This window comes from Macaca thibetana, chromosome 5 (assembly GCF_024542745.1).
Source record: "Macaca thibetana thibetana isolate TM-01 chromosome 5, ASM2454274v1, whole genome shotgun sequence".
In the NCBI taxonomy this organism is placed as follows: domain Eukaryota; kingdom Metazoa; phylum Chordata; class Mammalia; order Primates; family Cercopithecidae; genus Macaca; species Macaca thibetana.
Genome location: NC_065582.1, coordinates 137,740,785 through 137,756,407, shown reverse-complemented (window position 1 = coordinate 137,756,407; position 15,623 = coordinate 137,740,785). Strand labels below are relative to the sequence as shown.

General features: G+C 35.5%; 1 protein-coding gene across 14 annotated transcripts in view; it reads right to left on the bottom strand.

Moving 5' to 3' along the window:
* FRYL (FRY like transcription coactivator) overlaps window positions 1-15,623 on the bottom strand; it is a 287,021-nt gene that overhangs the window by 205,819 nt on the left and 65,579 nt on the right. The window contains exons 4-5 of one of the 14 annotated variants that reach the window (XM_050790058.1): window positions 12,861-12,920; window positions 11,575-11,622 (exon numbers count right to left, since the gene is read on the bottom strand). The exons of 10 other annotated variants lie outside the window; for them this stretch is intronic. The gene's annotated coding sequence lies outside the window, so the exon portion shown is untranslated. Of the gene's footprint in view, window positions 1-229; window positions 1,912-11,574; window positions 12,817-12,860; window positions 12,921-15,623 lie in introns of those variants that run through there. 3 more of the 14 variants (XM_050790060.1, XM_050790065.1, XM_050790066.1) reach the window with 3 other exon arrangements.

Sequence of the window (15,623 nt, the reverse complement as noted above, 5' to 3'; positions counted from 1 at the left end):
CTGCCATAATTCTTGATACTTTACTTATCTTAGGTTCATGGAATCACTTCTCCCTCAAACCTAAAAAAAACTAATGTGACAAACAGCATGTCATGTCTTGTGGGCATGGTCCCACTGGACAATATTTCATGAGATTTAAGCTATCTTTCATTTCATCTTCTGGGACAAATTACAAAACCAGTCACTACTGAAGTACAATGCAGTTTTAGGAATACAGCAAAAATCCTACCTAGGACCGATTTGTACCACCATGTCTAGGTATTTCATTTTGCTTTGCTTTTGCTTGCAGTCTTCAGCTCAGACATAGCAAGTGCTAATGTCACGCTTTTGTTGTATGTGTATTTCTTGTAATCACACTGTCATGGCACTATGTCACTTTAAGACTTCTCAATATTTGTCCAGAGTTTGTAACACTTCTTCAGTAGACACACAACCTTCCTATTTTCAACTTTTCACTTTTGATAAGATAAAATAAATGCATCTTTTGGTAACCCTGGAAAATATGTGGTTTATACTTCTCTGGCTTTCTTCATAGGTTATAATCACTTTTAGCAGGGCTGGCTTGGTGGGGGTGGGTCTTTCTGGGACTTTTTTGGTCTGTTTACTTGCATGACAATCACTTTTTCATCTTTTCTCCATATGTATCACTTAATATGGGATTAATTTTTATTTTCATTCCAGTTGATCAGAGAACATTTTATCTGTAAAGAAGAGTAATTTTTACTACTACTTTTACAATACTATTTTGAGACACTGAAGGTCAGAGAGGTTTGGTAATTCTACATGGTCATGCTACACAAATAATCATTGCTGTTCTTTCTTATTTAGAACAAAAAAGTTCAAATAAAAACAGACCTCAGTTGGTATTTGACAACACTGAAGAGAAGACTGTAAACAGCCCAACAGCACAAGCCTTGAAGGGCAAGACTTTTCACCCACAGAGAGAGTAATAATGTAGAAGCTTCCATGTGTAATAGTGAACAGTGGTCCAGCTCTGGTACTTGGAAGGGCCTCAGGGCAAATGAGGTCCCTCGGGGCAGGAAGCCTCATTTCACTTCAGTACAGAAAGCAAAAGAAAGCTGAATGGGTGTTCAAATAACACCTGAACCTCATTCCTTTCTGAACAGAATTTCTAGAATAACAGAAATGCCACAAATTTATCTTAATTTTAGGAAGACATCTGATGTGTGTCATCTCTGATATACATTAATACAGGAAACAATAATCCCAAGCAAATAGAGCAAAAATTAAGGATAAATGAATTTCAGAGATGTTCAATATAGTATTCGCAATACTTGTCTGTATGACAGGAATACTCCACAATTTGAACAGAGAAGTTATGGTGCCTGGCGTATGGTAGATTTGAGCTTGACATAAGGAACAACAACTTAAATAGTACGTAAGTAATAAAAAGACTGCTTCATAAAAGATTGGGGTCCCTGCTCAGTGAATCTTTAGGCAACAGTTGTTAGGAATGCTAACATTCTTACAGAATGCTATAAAAGTGATTACGCCACCAGGTAAAAAGATTATGGTAAATTACCTCAAAGATCCAAGCTCAAAACTCTAAATGTAACTTCAAAATGTATTTTATATTATACTTGAATACTAGAGGGTGTGGTGACTTAGAAATTCATATTTCAACTAAAGCGAGAAATCGCATTATAAGACACGGAATCTATGAGGGTCAATTCCTGCCATTCTATTAAAATTAATTCTGGCAATCTTGCAAGGCCTCTTAAAATGATGCAAAAACCAAAATGACACAAGTGTTCTGACGGCCTTTTAGAGTGAGGATGCAACAGTTTTCAAATAAATTTTAAATGATCATAGTTTCTGTAACACAAACATAATTATAGAAAACAAAATGCAGTAACTTCTTTAATCTGCCAAAGATTGTGTAAAAACAAGAAAAATTTGCTTACAAGTAATCAAATGCAGGCAGCAATTAGTCAAATATTGTTTATATCTCATTAGTAAAAATCATTTTTAAAAAGAATTTATGGTCATCCCTTTAATTACCAAAGAAATTTCATTATTTGTAAAATTAACAGTGGTTTTATCACTCTTCATTTGCTAAGTAATTCACTTTTTCTCTTGAGAAATGCTGTAATTTTTTAAATTTTTAAAAAATGAACTTGCATTTAACCTTCTCTTAGTCAATTTTTTTTTTGAGATGGAGTCTCACTCTGTCACCAGGCTGGAGTACAGTGGCACGATCTTGGCTCGCTGCAACCTCCGCCTCCCATATTCAAGCGATTCTCCTACCTCAGCTTCCCAAGTAGCTAGGATTACAGGTGTGTGCCACCATGCCTGGCTAATTTTTTGTATTTTTAGTAGAGATGGGGTTTCACCATGTTGGCCAGGCTGGTCTCAAACTTTTGACCTAAAGTGATCCACCCACCTCAGCCTTCCAAAGTGCTGGGATTACAGCGTGAGCTACCACAGCCAGCCTCTTTTTAACTTTCTCCCAAATTTCAATTTTAAAAAGTATGGAAACATACTACACTAACTAATATAATTACAGATTATATTACATGACCTGCTAAAAATGCTGTGTAATGATACTCAGCCAGAATATTTGGGCTTCACTGCAAAAATCTAAATTTCTTGCTGATAAACCAATGTTCTCTGCAGGTGAACTTGTCAACATTTTATTGACTTTACATTTTTAGCCAGAACAGCAGTTATTGTCATACTACTTGATCTAATGAAAACAAGCAGCAAATTTTCCATTCACAATTTTAAGAGGAAGTTTTCTATAAAAGTTTCATTCATTAAATCAAATGAAAACAGCATCACAGTGGTACATTTTCTTATACACTGATGAATGAATATGTATTTTTAGAATAATTTTCATACTACATTTTCATGTTGGCACAGAAAAATGGAATATAAATGAAATATAAATCTTTCCATTCTACATTTAGAGTTAAGAACCAAGAGAAAATTTTTGGACTACCACACATCAGTTTACAGAAATCATACCCTCGCCAAATATTTATTAAACAGAACTATCTGCCAGTATGACAGAAAAAAAGTGAATAAAACAAAAATCCCTATCCTTGTGGAGCTTATATTCCAGTGGGAGCTTAAGCCTTTTGGAGTTACTGCTTTAGAAATCTGAAAGAGTTGGAGATGTCATCTTCTAAAAAGCACATTTCTATAACTTTGAAGAGTTGAGCCTTCCTAATCCAACCATTAATTATGGATTAAGAGCCTCTGATAAAAATCCTCCTTATACTTATTTTCTATGCCTACCATTTATAGTAGGTTTTTTAATTTTTTTTTTTTTTTTTTCTTTGAGAGGGAGTCTTGCTCTGTCACCCAGGCTGGAGTGCAGTAGCGCAATGTCAGCTCACTGCAAGCTCCGCCTCCCGGGTTCATGCCATTCTCCTGCCTCAGCCTCCAGAGTAGCTGGGACTACAGGCGCCCACCACCATGCCCGGCTAATTTTTTTTTTTTGTATTTTTAGTAGAGATGGGGTTTCACTGTGTTAGTCAGGATGATCTCGATCTCCTGACCTCGTGATCCGTCTGCCTCAGCCTCCCAAAGTCTTGGGATTACAGGCGTGAGCCACCGCGCCGGGCCAGTAGATTGTTTTACAATTTTACTATTCATAGAAAAAAGTAGTACTTCTTTTTTTCCATTAAAGCAATTACAACCTTCAACGGTCAATAGAATGTTTTCTGTTTATTCCATTTGTACTGCTCATGAATTTCTAGACTGTCAGATTACCCATTATCAACCTTGGTTTTTCTAGAATAACCAACCCTAATGTATTCAGTGGCTTCATATGGATACTTTCTTTACTGATTTCATTAATTATTCTCTGAACCCCCTTAAGTTAAAATGCTCTTCTGCCTACCACCCAAACCTAGAATTAAAGTCTGCAGAAGTTGCCTACAAAGTCTCTGGAAGATGATATGCCCAAGAGAAACACACAATAACTCTTTAACCATTTAACAGAAATTTCAATTAATTCATCCAAAAGTTTCTGTTCTTGCTTGTCAGAGGAAGGGAACATGTGACCCCTTAGAAAAATTCTTTTTAAAGATGCAACATCTAAAATGCTTTCTAGAGTCATCTGTAATCAATGTGTTAACCTTTTATATGTATAGTTTTTTAAAATTATACAATGGGACTTATTCTAGCTAATTATGACCCTAAGGTCCCATAAAATCAAACATCAGAGAAAATGTGTATAGATGATAGGTATATTTTACATGTTTTTATAAAACAATTGCAATGAAAAGGTTTCTAAGTTAATAAAAATGTTAACTAAAAGAGAAAAATGAATAAATAGCTGCTCAAGGTCATAAACCAAGTAAATGGCTACAATTTAATCTCCAAAGTTTGTCTTTCCTCTTTTTCTCTGTGTTTACTGCCTCCAGCAAGCTTAGAGAAGCCTGACTTCTATAAGAGAAACTATGAAAGCACAAATTCCCCCAGATGACTTAGATGACCCATTTCTCCCAAATTTATAGCCCCAAAACAACTTTTCGAAATTTAAGGAAGGAAGTTCATTTGTCAACTGCAATCTCACAACTTGTACCAAAAGCCTCTAAAATGTTTATGATCTTTGACCCAGTAACTCCACTTCTAAGAGTTAATTCTAGAAAGATAATCAGAAATGTATATACAAATTTATTGGGAAAGATGCTCATTGTACTATTATTCCTATGAGCAGAATATTGTAGTAGAGGCAAAGAACAAAAAGGACCAGTTGGAAAAAAAAATCATGTCACATTCCTAAGATGAAATGTTATCCATCAATATTTTAAAAATATATTGACTACTTTGCGGTAATATTCAACACACATTTTTACAAAGTGAAAAAAATAATATTTATAGTATCTTCCCAACTGCTGGAAATAAAATTGGAAGCCAAGAATACACCTAGAAGGATACACTCAAATTGTCAAAGTATTCAACCTCTGTTTCCTCATCTATACAATAAGGATAATAAAATCTCTTAGGGCTATTTTCAGAACTAAGTGTAAAAGATGAAAAGTGTTTAAAGAGTGCTTGACACACAGTAAGTACCCAATAATGGTAATAGTTATTAACTTATACAACAAAAGCTGATAAAATTTGCAACAATTTCCCAAAAAAGTAATGAAGAAATAAAAATTACTCATAATTCTAACACCTAGAGGTAGCCATTATGAATTCATTTTACCATCTGGGTTAATTTCTTTCAGGTCTTCCTATATAAATTAAACATTGTATTGCATACAACCAGAATCATATTGTACACTATCTAGTGGTTACAAAACATTATTTTATAAATAGATTATATTCTTTTAATCATTCCACTAATATTGAGCATTAAGTTCAATTCATTTAGGCTCAGGACATGAGTAGTGCAGTGCTATTTCATGAATGTTGCTGAGCAAATATGATTCAGAAAATTATTCCTCAGAGAAGAAAATAAAGACTAGAAACTTATAATTTCATAAACAGTAGATGGGGAAATGTTGAACATAAGATACTAAAGAGAAGAAAAAAGGAGCAATTATTTTTATTAGCCATATTCATGCGGGGAGGCAACAGATTGTATTTAGCCCTGAGTTAGGATTTTTCAATCTCACTTTTGCACTATTTTTTGTGACCTGGAGCAGAGTCCCTTCTTCCCATTTCTTATTATGGGCCTAAATCGCCTTTTTGACTAGGTCAGGAAGTAGTACAGTATAATGTTTAGATACAAAGGCTCTGGAATTAGGTTAAGTTTAGAACTCTCCTTTATGCTTATTTCCTGAGTTATCTAGGACAAGTTAGTTAACCTCAAGCTTTAGTTTCTTTTTTTTTTTTTTTTTTTGAGACAGAGTCTCACTCTGTCGCCCATAGCAACCTCCACTTCCCAAGTTCAAGTGATTATCCTGCCTCAGCCTCCCGAGTAGCTGGGGCTACAGGCACGTACCACCACACCTGACTAATTTTTATATTTTTAGTAGAGCCAAAGTTTTGCCATATTGGCCAGGTTGCTCTTAAATTCCTGACCTCAGGTGATCTGCCTGCCTTCGCCTCCCAAAGTGCTGGGAGTACAGGCATGAGCCACCGCGCCTGGCCCAAGCCTTAGTTTCTCATGTGAAAGTTGGAGGTTGTAATAAATATTGCTTATTTATTATTGTTGTTAGAGGTTTACATCATATAATTCACGTTAAGGTGTTAGCAAAATGCTTGAAATACGGGAAGTACTTAATAAATGGAAACTACCTGTACTATTATCTATAAAAATAAAAGAATGGACTAAAAGATCTCTTTAAAAAAAGGTTCAATTCCCCATTTCTGTAAGTAATATTGTAGTGAATATCTTGATTGGCAATCTTGTACACATCTTTGATTTCTCCCTTAAGAAAAAGTCTTGAAACAGAATTGCTATTTCAAATGGTATGAAATACACTTGGCTTTACTCCCCTACTGACCTATGTGGAATGTAGACACATACTGGCGGTTATAAAATGCAAATGTCTTCCTTTTCTCCATGAGTACTTTAAAAGCTGTTAATTGGCCTTTTCACTGTAATTTTTCTACTGTTTCTTGGTACAACTGCTTGTGGGGTATTTCTTTTTTCCACTTACTCCATTTAAACTATCTCATTTTCCTTTATATCACTCTAACATCCCATACACAAATTTAATGATCATAATTCAGTACATTCTTCAAAAAGGTTTTAAAGATTCTTCTTTATCTATCTAAAAACAGAAGTCCTTGTCTCTTATAAATGCATACTGAAGTATTTACAGGTGAAATGTTGTGACAAAGAAAATGCCTCAAAAATAACTGGGACCTGCAGAAAGGGAGTGGGTAACAGTGGTTTCATAAATGTCTGAGCTGAGGAATGGGCACCTGAGCATTTATTCTACTATTCTCCCCATTTATTTTTTAACCCCTCTCAGTGGGAGAAAATTGTTTTTAAAATACACCTTTAAAAGAAGACATAAATATTAAAATAATCACGGTTTAGCTTCAACCATTGATACAACAAAATAATTCAGCGATTTAAAACAAAAAAGACCAAAAATACTTAAGCCAAATTCAAAAGTGAAGGAAACAACTACAGTATTTAGAATCTCTCAATTATATTTGCCAGTAATTCCCACAGATAAAAACATACTACAATGCATTTTTCCAAACCATGGCTTTGGCATACCATGCTGATTCTCCAAAACAATATTAGTATTTATATTGTGCATTACAAGAATACAATTAGGCCTCTGTATGTGCCCACATGAGTACTTGATAAGGAGTTTTGTTATGTACTAGTATTAAATATCCAAATTCTCTTGGTGACTAAATCACATCTTGGTAACAAGATAGGCACATCATAAGCAATACTTACAGATTAGCAGAGCCACCAAATAAGCCACCACTTATTTTTGCCCAAAGGCATGCAAGCAAGACCAGCAAAATGAAAAAACTATCTCACTGCATGTTTTTTACTATCACAGGGAAATATCACCTGGTTTCTGGGTAGAAAACACTTGACTTTGGTATCAGGCATGAGAGCAAGAGAGCACAGCAAAGAGATTAAGTAGCATATCTAGGGATGAAGAACACTGGCTGCTCCCCAGGTTTCAAGTCGGGAGTGGGAGGTGGAGGAGAAGACACATTAAAGATGTGTTTTCTAAAATCTTTTCACTTCAATAAAAAAAATACATTTAAAAATGTATTTAAAAATTTATGTAACTTTTTTTTTTTTTTTTTTTTTTTTGTGACAGTCTCGCTTTGTCGCCCAGGCTGCAATGCAATGGCCCAATCTCAACTCATTACAACCTCTGCTTCCCGGGCTCAAGCAATTCTCCTGCCTCAGCCTCCTGAGTAGCTGGGATTACATGCATGCACCACCGCTCCCAGCTAATTTTTGTATTTTTAGGACAGACGGGGTTTCACCATGTTGCCCAGGCTGGTCTTGAACTCCTGACCTTAGGTGATCCACTTGCCTCGGCCTCCCAAAGTGCTGGGATTACAAGTGTGAGCCACTGCGCACAACCTATAATACATTTTTTAAAACCCAGTATATATCTACACAATATAATATGATATATTTGAAATAATCTGCAATACGCTTTGGTAGTCTCTAACCTAATTACAGGAAAAACAAGTGTTATATTCTAGTCATTTCCCACTAAAATTATTTCTTGACTTCATAATTTGTAAATCCCTGAACTAAAAAAACTGCCCCATGGCCGGACATGATGGCTCACTCCTGTAATCTCAGCACTTTGCGGGGCCCACACAGGAGGATCACTTGAGCTCAGGAATTTGAGACCAGCCTGGGCAACAGAGACCTCATCTCTAGTAAAAGTAAAAAGAAGTCAGCTGGGCATGGTGATGCTAGCCTGTAGTCCCAGGCTAAGGTGAGAGGATCACCTGAACCTGGGAGATAGAGGCTGCAGTGAGCAGTGACTGTGCCCCTGCACTCTAGCCTGGGCAACAAAGTGAGACCCTGTTTCAAAAAAACAAACAAACAAAAAATTGGCCCACATCTCCTGCTTACTGAGCAAAGGAGAAAATGCATAAGAATCCGAGAACTACTGTTTAAACATACCATTAAGAGAAGATAACCTCCAGAGTTTCTTCCTGTTCTAGAGCTCTGTGGTGCTGTAAGAGTTGCTTTGAGACTGTGATCCTCTAAAGGGTACATACATCATTACATCTCCCACAGAAACTAGAAAAGTGGCGTTCGGAAAAATAAGAGTACTAAATAAAAATGTACTAACTTCAACTGATAATGTGCAAACTACGCATATATATAAAGGTCTCAGTCATTTAAACGTAAGTTTCCCACATATGATTACAGGTAAAAATCAATGATACAAAATATCATTTGAAAATTCGTAAGCATTAAGACGTTAAAATATATTTACTGTAAATGTATATATATTTGTATGTGGGTATAATGTGTGACAAAGCACATAAAACAAATGCCACAGAACAAATATTATTCTTGTTACTTTGTCCATAAATACAATAAACTGCAAAATTATGACATAGGCATGAGCAAAGCCTTCATGATTAAAATGCTAAGAGCAATTGCAACAAAAGCAAAAATTGACAAATGGGATCTAATCAAACTAAAGAGCTTCTCTACAGCAAAAGAAACTAACATCAGAGTGAACAGGCAACCTACAGAATGGGAGAACATTTTTGCAAGCTACCCATCTGACAAAGATCTAATATCCAGAATCTACAAGGAACTTAAATTTACAAGAAAAAAATCAAGCAACCCCATCAAAAAGTGGGCAAAGGATATAAACAGACACTTCAAAAAGGAAGATATGTATGCAGCCAACAAACATATGAAAAACAGCTCAACATCACCGATCTTTAGAGAAATGCAAATCAAAACCACAATGAAATACCATCTCATGCCAGTCACAATGGCGATTATCAAAAAGTCAAGAAACAATAGATGCTGGTGAGGCTGTGGAGAAATAGGAATGCTTTTACACTGTTGGTGGGAGTGTATATTAGTTCAACCATTGTGGAAGATAGGGTGACGATTCCTCAAGGATCTAGAACCAGAAATACCATTTGACCCAGCAATCCCATTACTGGGTATATACCCTAAGGAATATAAATCATTCTACTATAAAGATACATGCACATGTATGTTTATTGTGGCACTGTCCACAATAGCAAAGACTTGGAATCAACCCAAATGCCTGTCAATGACAGACTGGATAAAGAAAACGTGCTACATATACATCATGGAATACTATGCACCCATAAAAAAGGATGAGTTCATGTCCTTTGCAGGGACATGGATGAAGCTGGAAGCCATCATCTTCAACACACTAACACAAAAACAGAAAACCAAACACTGCATGTTCTCACTCATAAGTGGGAGGTGAACAATCAGAACATGTGGACACAGGGAGGGGAACATCATACACAGGGGTCAGTTGGGGGGTGGGGGACAAGGAGAGGGAGAACACTAGGACAAGTAGCTAATGCATGTGGGGCTTAAAACCTAGATGATGGGGGAATAGGTGCAGGAAACTACCATGGCACACATATACCTATATAACAAACCCAAATGTTCTGCATTTGCATCCCAGAACTTAGAAGTATAATAAATATATATGTGTGTATATATATGTATATACTCAATCAACTCAATCAAATTAAATTACTTTTAGTTTCAATGGTATTATTTTTCTCCTGCCTGCTTAATGATACTATTATTAAGCAAGAAAATAAGAAAAAAAACAAAACAAAACATAAGCCCAGTACAAAAGAAAAATAACGATAAAAGATCTATCTATCTATCTATCACTTTCACAAGTCAACCATGATCAACAGCACTCTTAAATCCATCAGGTCTCGGCTCAAATAGTGTCTGTTTTTGTCTTAAAATGAATAATTTTTCTCCAAAAAAAAAAAAAAAAAAGTCAATGACAAGGCTTTTTCATATATACATTAAATTTCAATAAACTATTACTTGTAATTGAAGCAGAGGTATAAGGGAAGCTACATAAAAGATTTGGAATTTTAAACCACAATAAAACCTTGTATAATAAGGATAATAAGGTCAATCCCTACATTTTTATAAAATACTATAAAATACCATATGATACAGTAAAAGACGTTTCTTATAACAGCCTGAAAATCATAATATGACTCTTAGTTTCTTTCCATTTTTACCTAAATTTTACCTAAAATTTCCATTCTTTTTAGGTTTTGACTTATTTGGAAAAAATCTAGAATTTTATCAAAATTAATATAATTTCAGATTTTTAAATAAGGGAAATGTTTACAAACTTTTATTTCAAAAAATAATGTATTTTTACAGGTGCCAATTTTAAATCTCCAGCTCTAGTTCACATTTATCACCTTTCTTGGATTTCTCAATGTTAATTATAAACTAACTAAAATGAAGCATATGTTTATTTTTATTTTTTAGGATGGATTCTCACTCTGTCCCCCAGGCTATGCAGTGTCTCAGCTTACTGCAACCTCTGCCTCCTGGGTTCAAGCTATTCTCCTGCCTCAGCCTCCTGAGTAGCTGGGATTACAGGTGCACGCCACCACGCCTGACTAATTTTGTATTTTTAGTAGAGATGGGGTTTCACCATGTTGGTCATGCTGGTCTCAAACTCCTGACCTCAGGTGATCCACCCATCTTGGCCTCCCAAAGTGTTGGATTACAGGCATGAGCCACCACGTCTGGCCCTAAAATGAAGCATACTTTTAAAAAGTACTTAGAGAAGTACTTCATAGAGAAGTATTTAAAGAAAAAAAATGAAATAGAGAATTTGCATTGGCAAAGAAGAAATAAGAATGGGAATGATGAGGATAGTACAGAATGGGAATAGCATCTCCGGAGGCTTTTCATTAACGACTTGTTAGTGATCAAGCTGAAGGATGTAATTGAACCAATTGATGTTGAGGCATTTCCACAGGCACAGGGAGACCTGCATTTAACATTTACTGGGGATCAACCTAAGCTCCAGGAATCCATACTCAGTGGCACTCACACACAACTGCTACCATCAAGGAGTTTACAGACAAGCTGGAAGGGAGACATGGGCAGTGGCATGTTTCAAGGGCTTTGAGAGAAGTTACCTAAATATGTTCAAGCTGCAACCAGGTACAAAGGAGACAGTCATCAACCTGAGTGGAAGAGGGAACAGGAAAGACTTCATCAAAAAAGTGGTGCTCACAGCTCCTGTTACCAGAAGACTGACTATAGCCACAATCTTTATGCAAATGGGTTCTTGCCTCTCTTTGAGAAGCTAGCTAGCTGATGACTTGTAAAAAAGCTATATAAGTAACATATTCAGGTGTTAATAAACAAGATTTTTTTTCCTGTAAGCCTCCATGCCACAATTTCCCAAAGTGACATGACAGGCTCCAAAGTTGGATGCTATCACACACCCTCTAAGTTACACAGCAGCTCTTGGTTCTGTCCAAAAAGTGGTTATCTTGGTATTGCCTCCTCCCCATGTTTGTGAAAGAAAATACTGTGCTGGGTGAGATTTACACTGATTGACAGTTCATCTCGCTCTAGAAATGTATAAAGCATAATAAGCAGTTTATTCAGATCAACATCCTCTGTAGAGAAAATAACACATTTCCAACTCAGTAAGAAAACAACATTCCAAATCAGTTTGGTCACTATGGATGACCATATAGAACATGCCACCAAAAAGCTGAATCCTTCACATTCCAGTACACATCCCGTAACTCTGAAAAAACATGCATACAAAAGTCAGTAGGCACCACCCCCACCCCACCCCACAAATAGGCTTTATTCTCCACAGTGGTTTAGTCTAAACAAGGAACAAATATAGGAGGGTAGAATTCAGAATTGGTTCACTGCACCCTAACAAATGGTGCTCTAGAAATCCAAGTTAATTAAGTACCCATAATAAAAGCAGCAACAACTAATTACTGAGGGCCTACTATGCGTGACCAACTAAGTTAGATGCTTCACATGTTACTTCATTTTAACCCAAACCAGCCCATAATTTCAGTAAATGTGCAACTTTACAGATGTGGAAACTGACAAAGCTAATAAATGAATTGAAAAATACTGTACCTCTGGATTATATTTTAAAGTATAAGCTGTTATATGGAGTTGAGATAAAATTCTCAAATTAAAATGCAATTACTTCCAATGGTTGTTTGGAAAATAAAATGCAATTATGATTTCAATATGTTCTTATATTGATTCTGAACCTCAGAACCGAAAAAGCTAGACAGCTCTCAAAAAGGATAAACATAATTAACACTTAATTTGCTTTAAGTATTTCATGAAAAGATAAGAATTTGTCTTATCACAAGTAAAAAAAATGGTGGGGGGTGGGGAAGAAATCAGACTGTGACCAACAAATCACAGAGATACTTACTTGAAGACTAAATTCAATTCTCTTCTGTTAATATCTTCCTATTTAAAGTTCAATGAACACCTTCATAAAGGAAAGAGACCATCCTTTGTTTCGGCCAAGGTTTTTAAATCTTTTATCTAAAATATATGCTTCTCAAAGATGGATGTTAACAATTTAAACAAGGTGCTAATTCAATCAGTTGCACAATTCTGACTCAGCAGTTTCTCTATTATAGGGAAAATCTGACAAAGTAAACAAGGATCAACAGCCCTACCTGTGGTTTAAAATGAAAATTCCCTCCACTCCACATAAATCGTCCTTCTTCTCCTGGATCCCTACATGCCTCTTTTCCTTTCTCCTCCTCTATTTTGAGAGAGTATTTGGCCCCTGGATCAGTTTAGTGGTGTTCAGGGTCATCTGAATTGTATCTTTTGAATATTGTCTACGGATCCAGTTCCCAATCTAGATTTGCTACTCTTCTTAAGAATTTTAACATACATTTAAATCATATTTAGGCTAGATATTAATGCTAACTAGAAGATTTATTAGAGTAAAGCAAAAAGGCAAAAAAAAAAAAAATTTAAGTGCTCTAGAAACCTAACACCAGGTATAGTATAATAAAGGAACAGAGTCCGACTGCCTATCAAGCACTGCACGAGGCAGTGAGGGACACGAATGATGAATAAGACACCACCTACCACCTTAAGGAATTTGTGGCGTGGTGTGACTCACCCAGCTAGCTCTGTACTGTCTCAGAAGGAGAGTGTGGTAGAAAGTTCTAATACAGTACAAATGCAGTTATTACAGAAAAATAAAAGATTTTTTTAATATATCAGGCTTCTGAATTAATGCCATGATTATATTTGAAGCTGTAATACTCATGTAGAACTTAAAATGAGAGGGGAAGTAAGACACAGGGAGGGCAAAGTGAGACATTGGGTCATTTCTCCCACCTCATCAGGTTTTTTTCACCTTCACTACTAGTTACATAAATCCTATGTGAAATGCAATATTTTACTTCTGACAATTTTATATTTTAAGCTTTTCATAGACCTGTCAAACCATGAGCTACAATGAATATTTTTGCTTTTATAGATTCTCAGTTTTAAAAATAATAACTTTCAGCTAGACATAGTGGCTCAGGCCTGTAATCCCAGTACTTGGGGAGGCTGAGGTGGGAGGATCACTTGAGCCCAGGAGTTCAAGACCAGCCTGGGCAACATAGTGAGACCCCATCTCTAAAAAAAATTAAAATATTAGCCAGGCGTGGTAGTGTGTGTTTGTAGTCCCAGTTACTTGGGAGGCTGAGGTGGGAGGATTGCTTTAGCCCAGAAGGTCAAGGCTACAGTGAGCTATGATTGCACCACTGCACTTCAGCCTTGGTGACAGAGCAAGACCCTGTCTCAAAAAAATTAAAGTTAAAAAAAAAAAAACTTTCATCACTCCAAACTAAATGCATTATAATTGAAGCTTATTGTACCAAATAATTTCACTCTTACCTGTAAGTACTTGCCCTAGTTACTGTTTCAAAGTAATTTTTTAAAAAAACTTAAAATCACATTCCAGAAACTAGACTCAAGGTGCTTAATCTTAAGCAAGCTCATTTAAAATTTCCATTAAGATACTTCTACCTTAAAATAATACAACCGAAATAGTTTTCATTAGTTAACATTGCAACACCAAAACTGTTAAATGTGACTTTAGAAAACTGACTTTTAAATGGGTTTAAAAGGTTTAGTTTCTACTGTATTTCAGATAACAAAAATTCAGTATAGGACCAAAATTATTATAACCGCCCAACCCTTTTATTGCATCAATATGTATTAGGAGACAAAAACAACTATTTAATTCAAGAGGTGATCCAAAGAAACTAAAAGTTAGGTTAATATCTGTAAAGTCATATCTACAACAAATCTGTAAAAACCCCATTTCCAATGTAATTTCAGAGAAAATATTTCATATCAGAAGGCAACACAATGTATGTAGTACAGTTACACAATACTAAGCCATAGTTACCCAGACAAAGTCACTTAACCTCATTTATAGGAAGAAAAGGAGAGGAAGAAAGAAGGGAGAGAAGGAAAAACTGAGTAAGAGAGAGACAGAAGGAAACCTGTGAGGATTTTTAAAAAGAGAGTACATGAAATCATTTTGCAAGTTGTAGGCAGTAAATAATAATATTAGTACTCTTCTCTTTACAAAAGAAACACGCTGGCTGGCACTGATCTATTAACAAAATCAAATATGAGAATCAAGTAAACTAATCCTTGTCAATTGGCAGACTATTACATTTACTCTAGACAGATACACACTAAGAAGTCAGCTAAGGGGACAATGAGTTCAAAGGTATCTCAGATAAAAGCAGAGGTGCATTCAAATACTTACATATACATTATTTTATTGACCATTTTCTGATACCTGGCAATCAAATATTTAATGCCCTAAATATGCCATTACTCCCAGTAAGTCATAAGAACTCTAATATCGCCATATAAACACATTTTTGTCAACTCAATGTAGACAATATAAGCATTATTTGATGTGCACTGAACTATAAAAGCTGCTTCAAACAGCAAATAACATTTTTCTGTTTCTAAATGAGGTTACTCCCAAAAGTTCTATTCAAAATATTTATAAAATTATACTTGAGACTTCCTTCTTTTATAAGAAATTTGAATGACTGATCCACCACATGGAATGCTCCCTAATCTCATACAATTCAACATATATCTACTGGGTTCCTATCAGTTTTAAAAATAAAAAATAGGCCAGGCATAGTGGCTT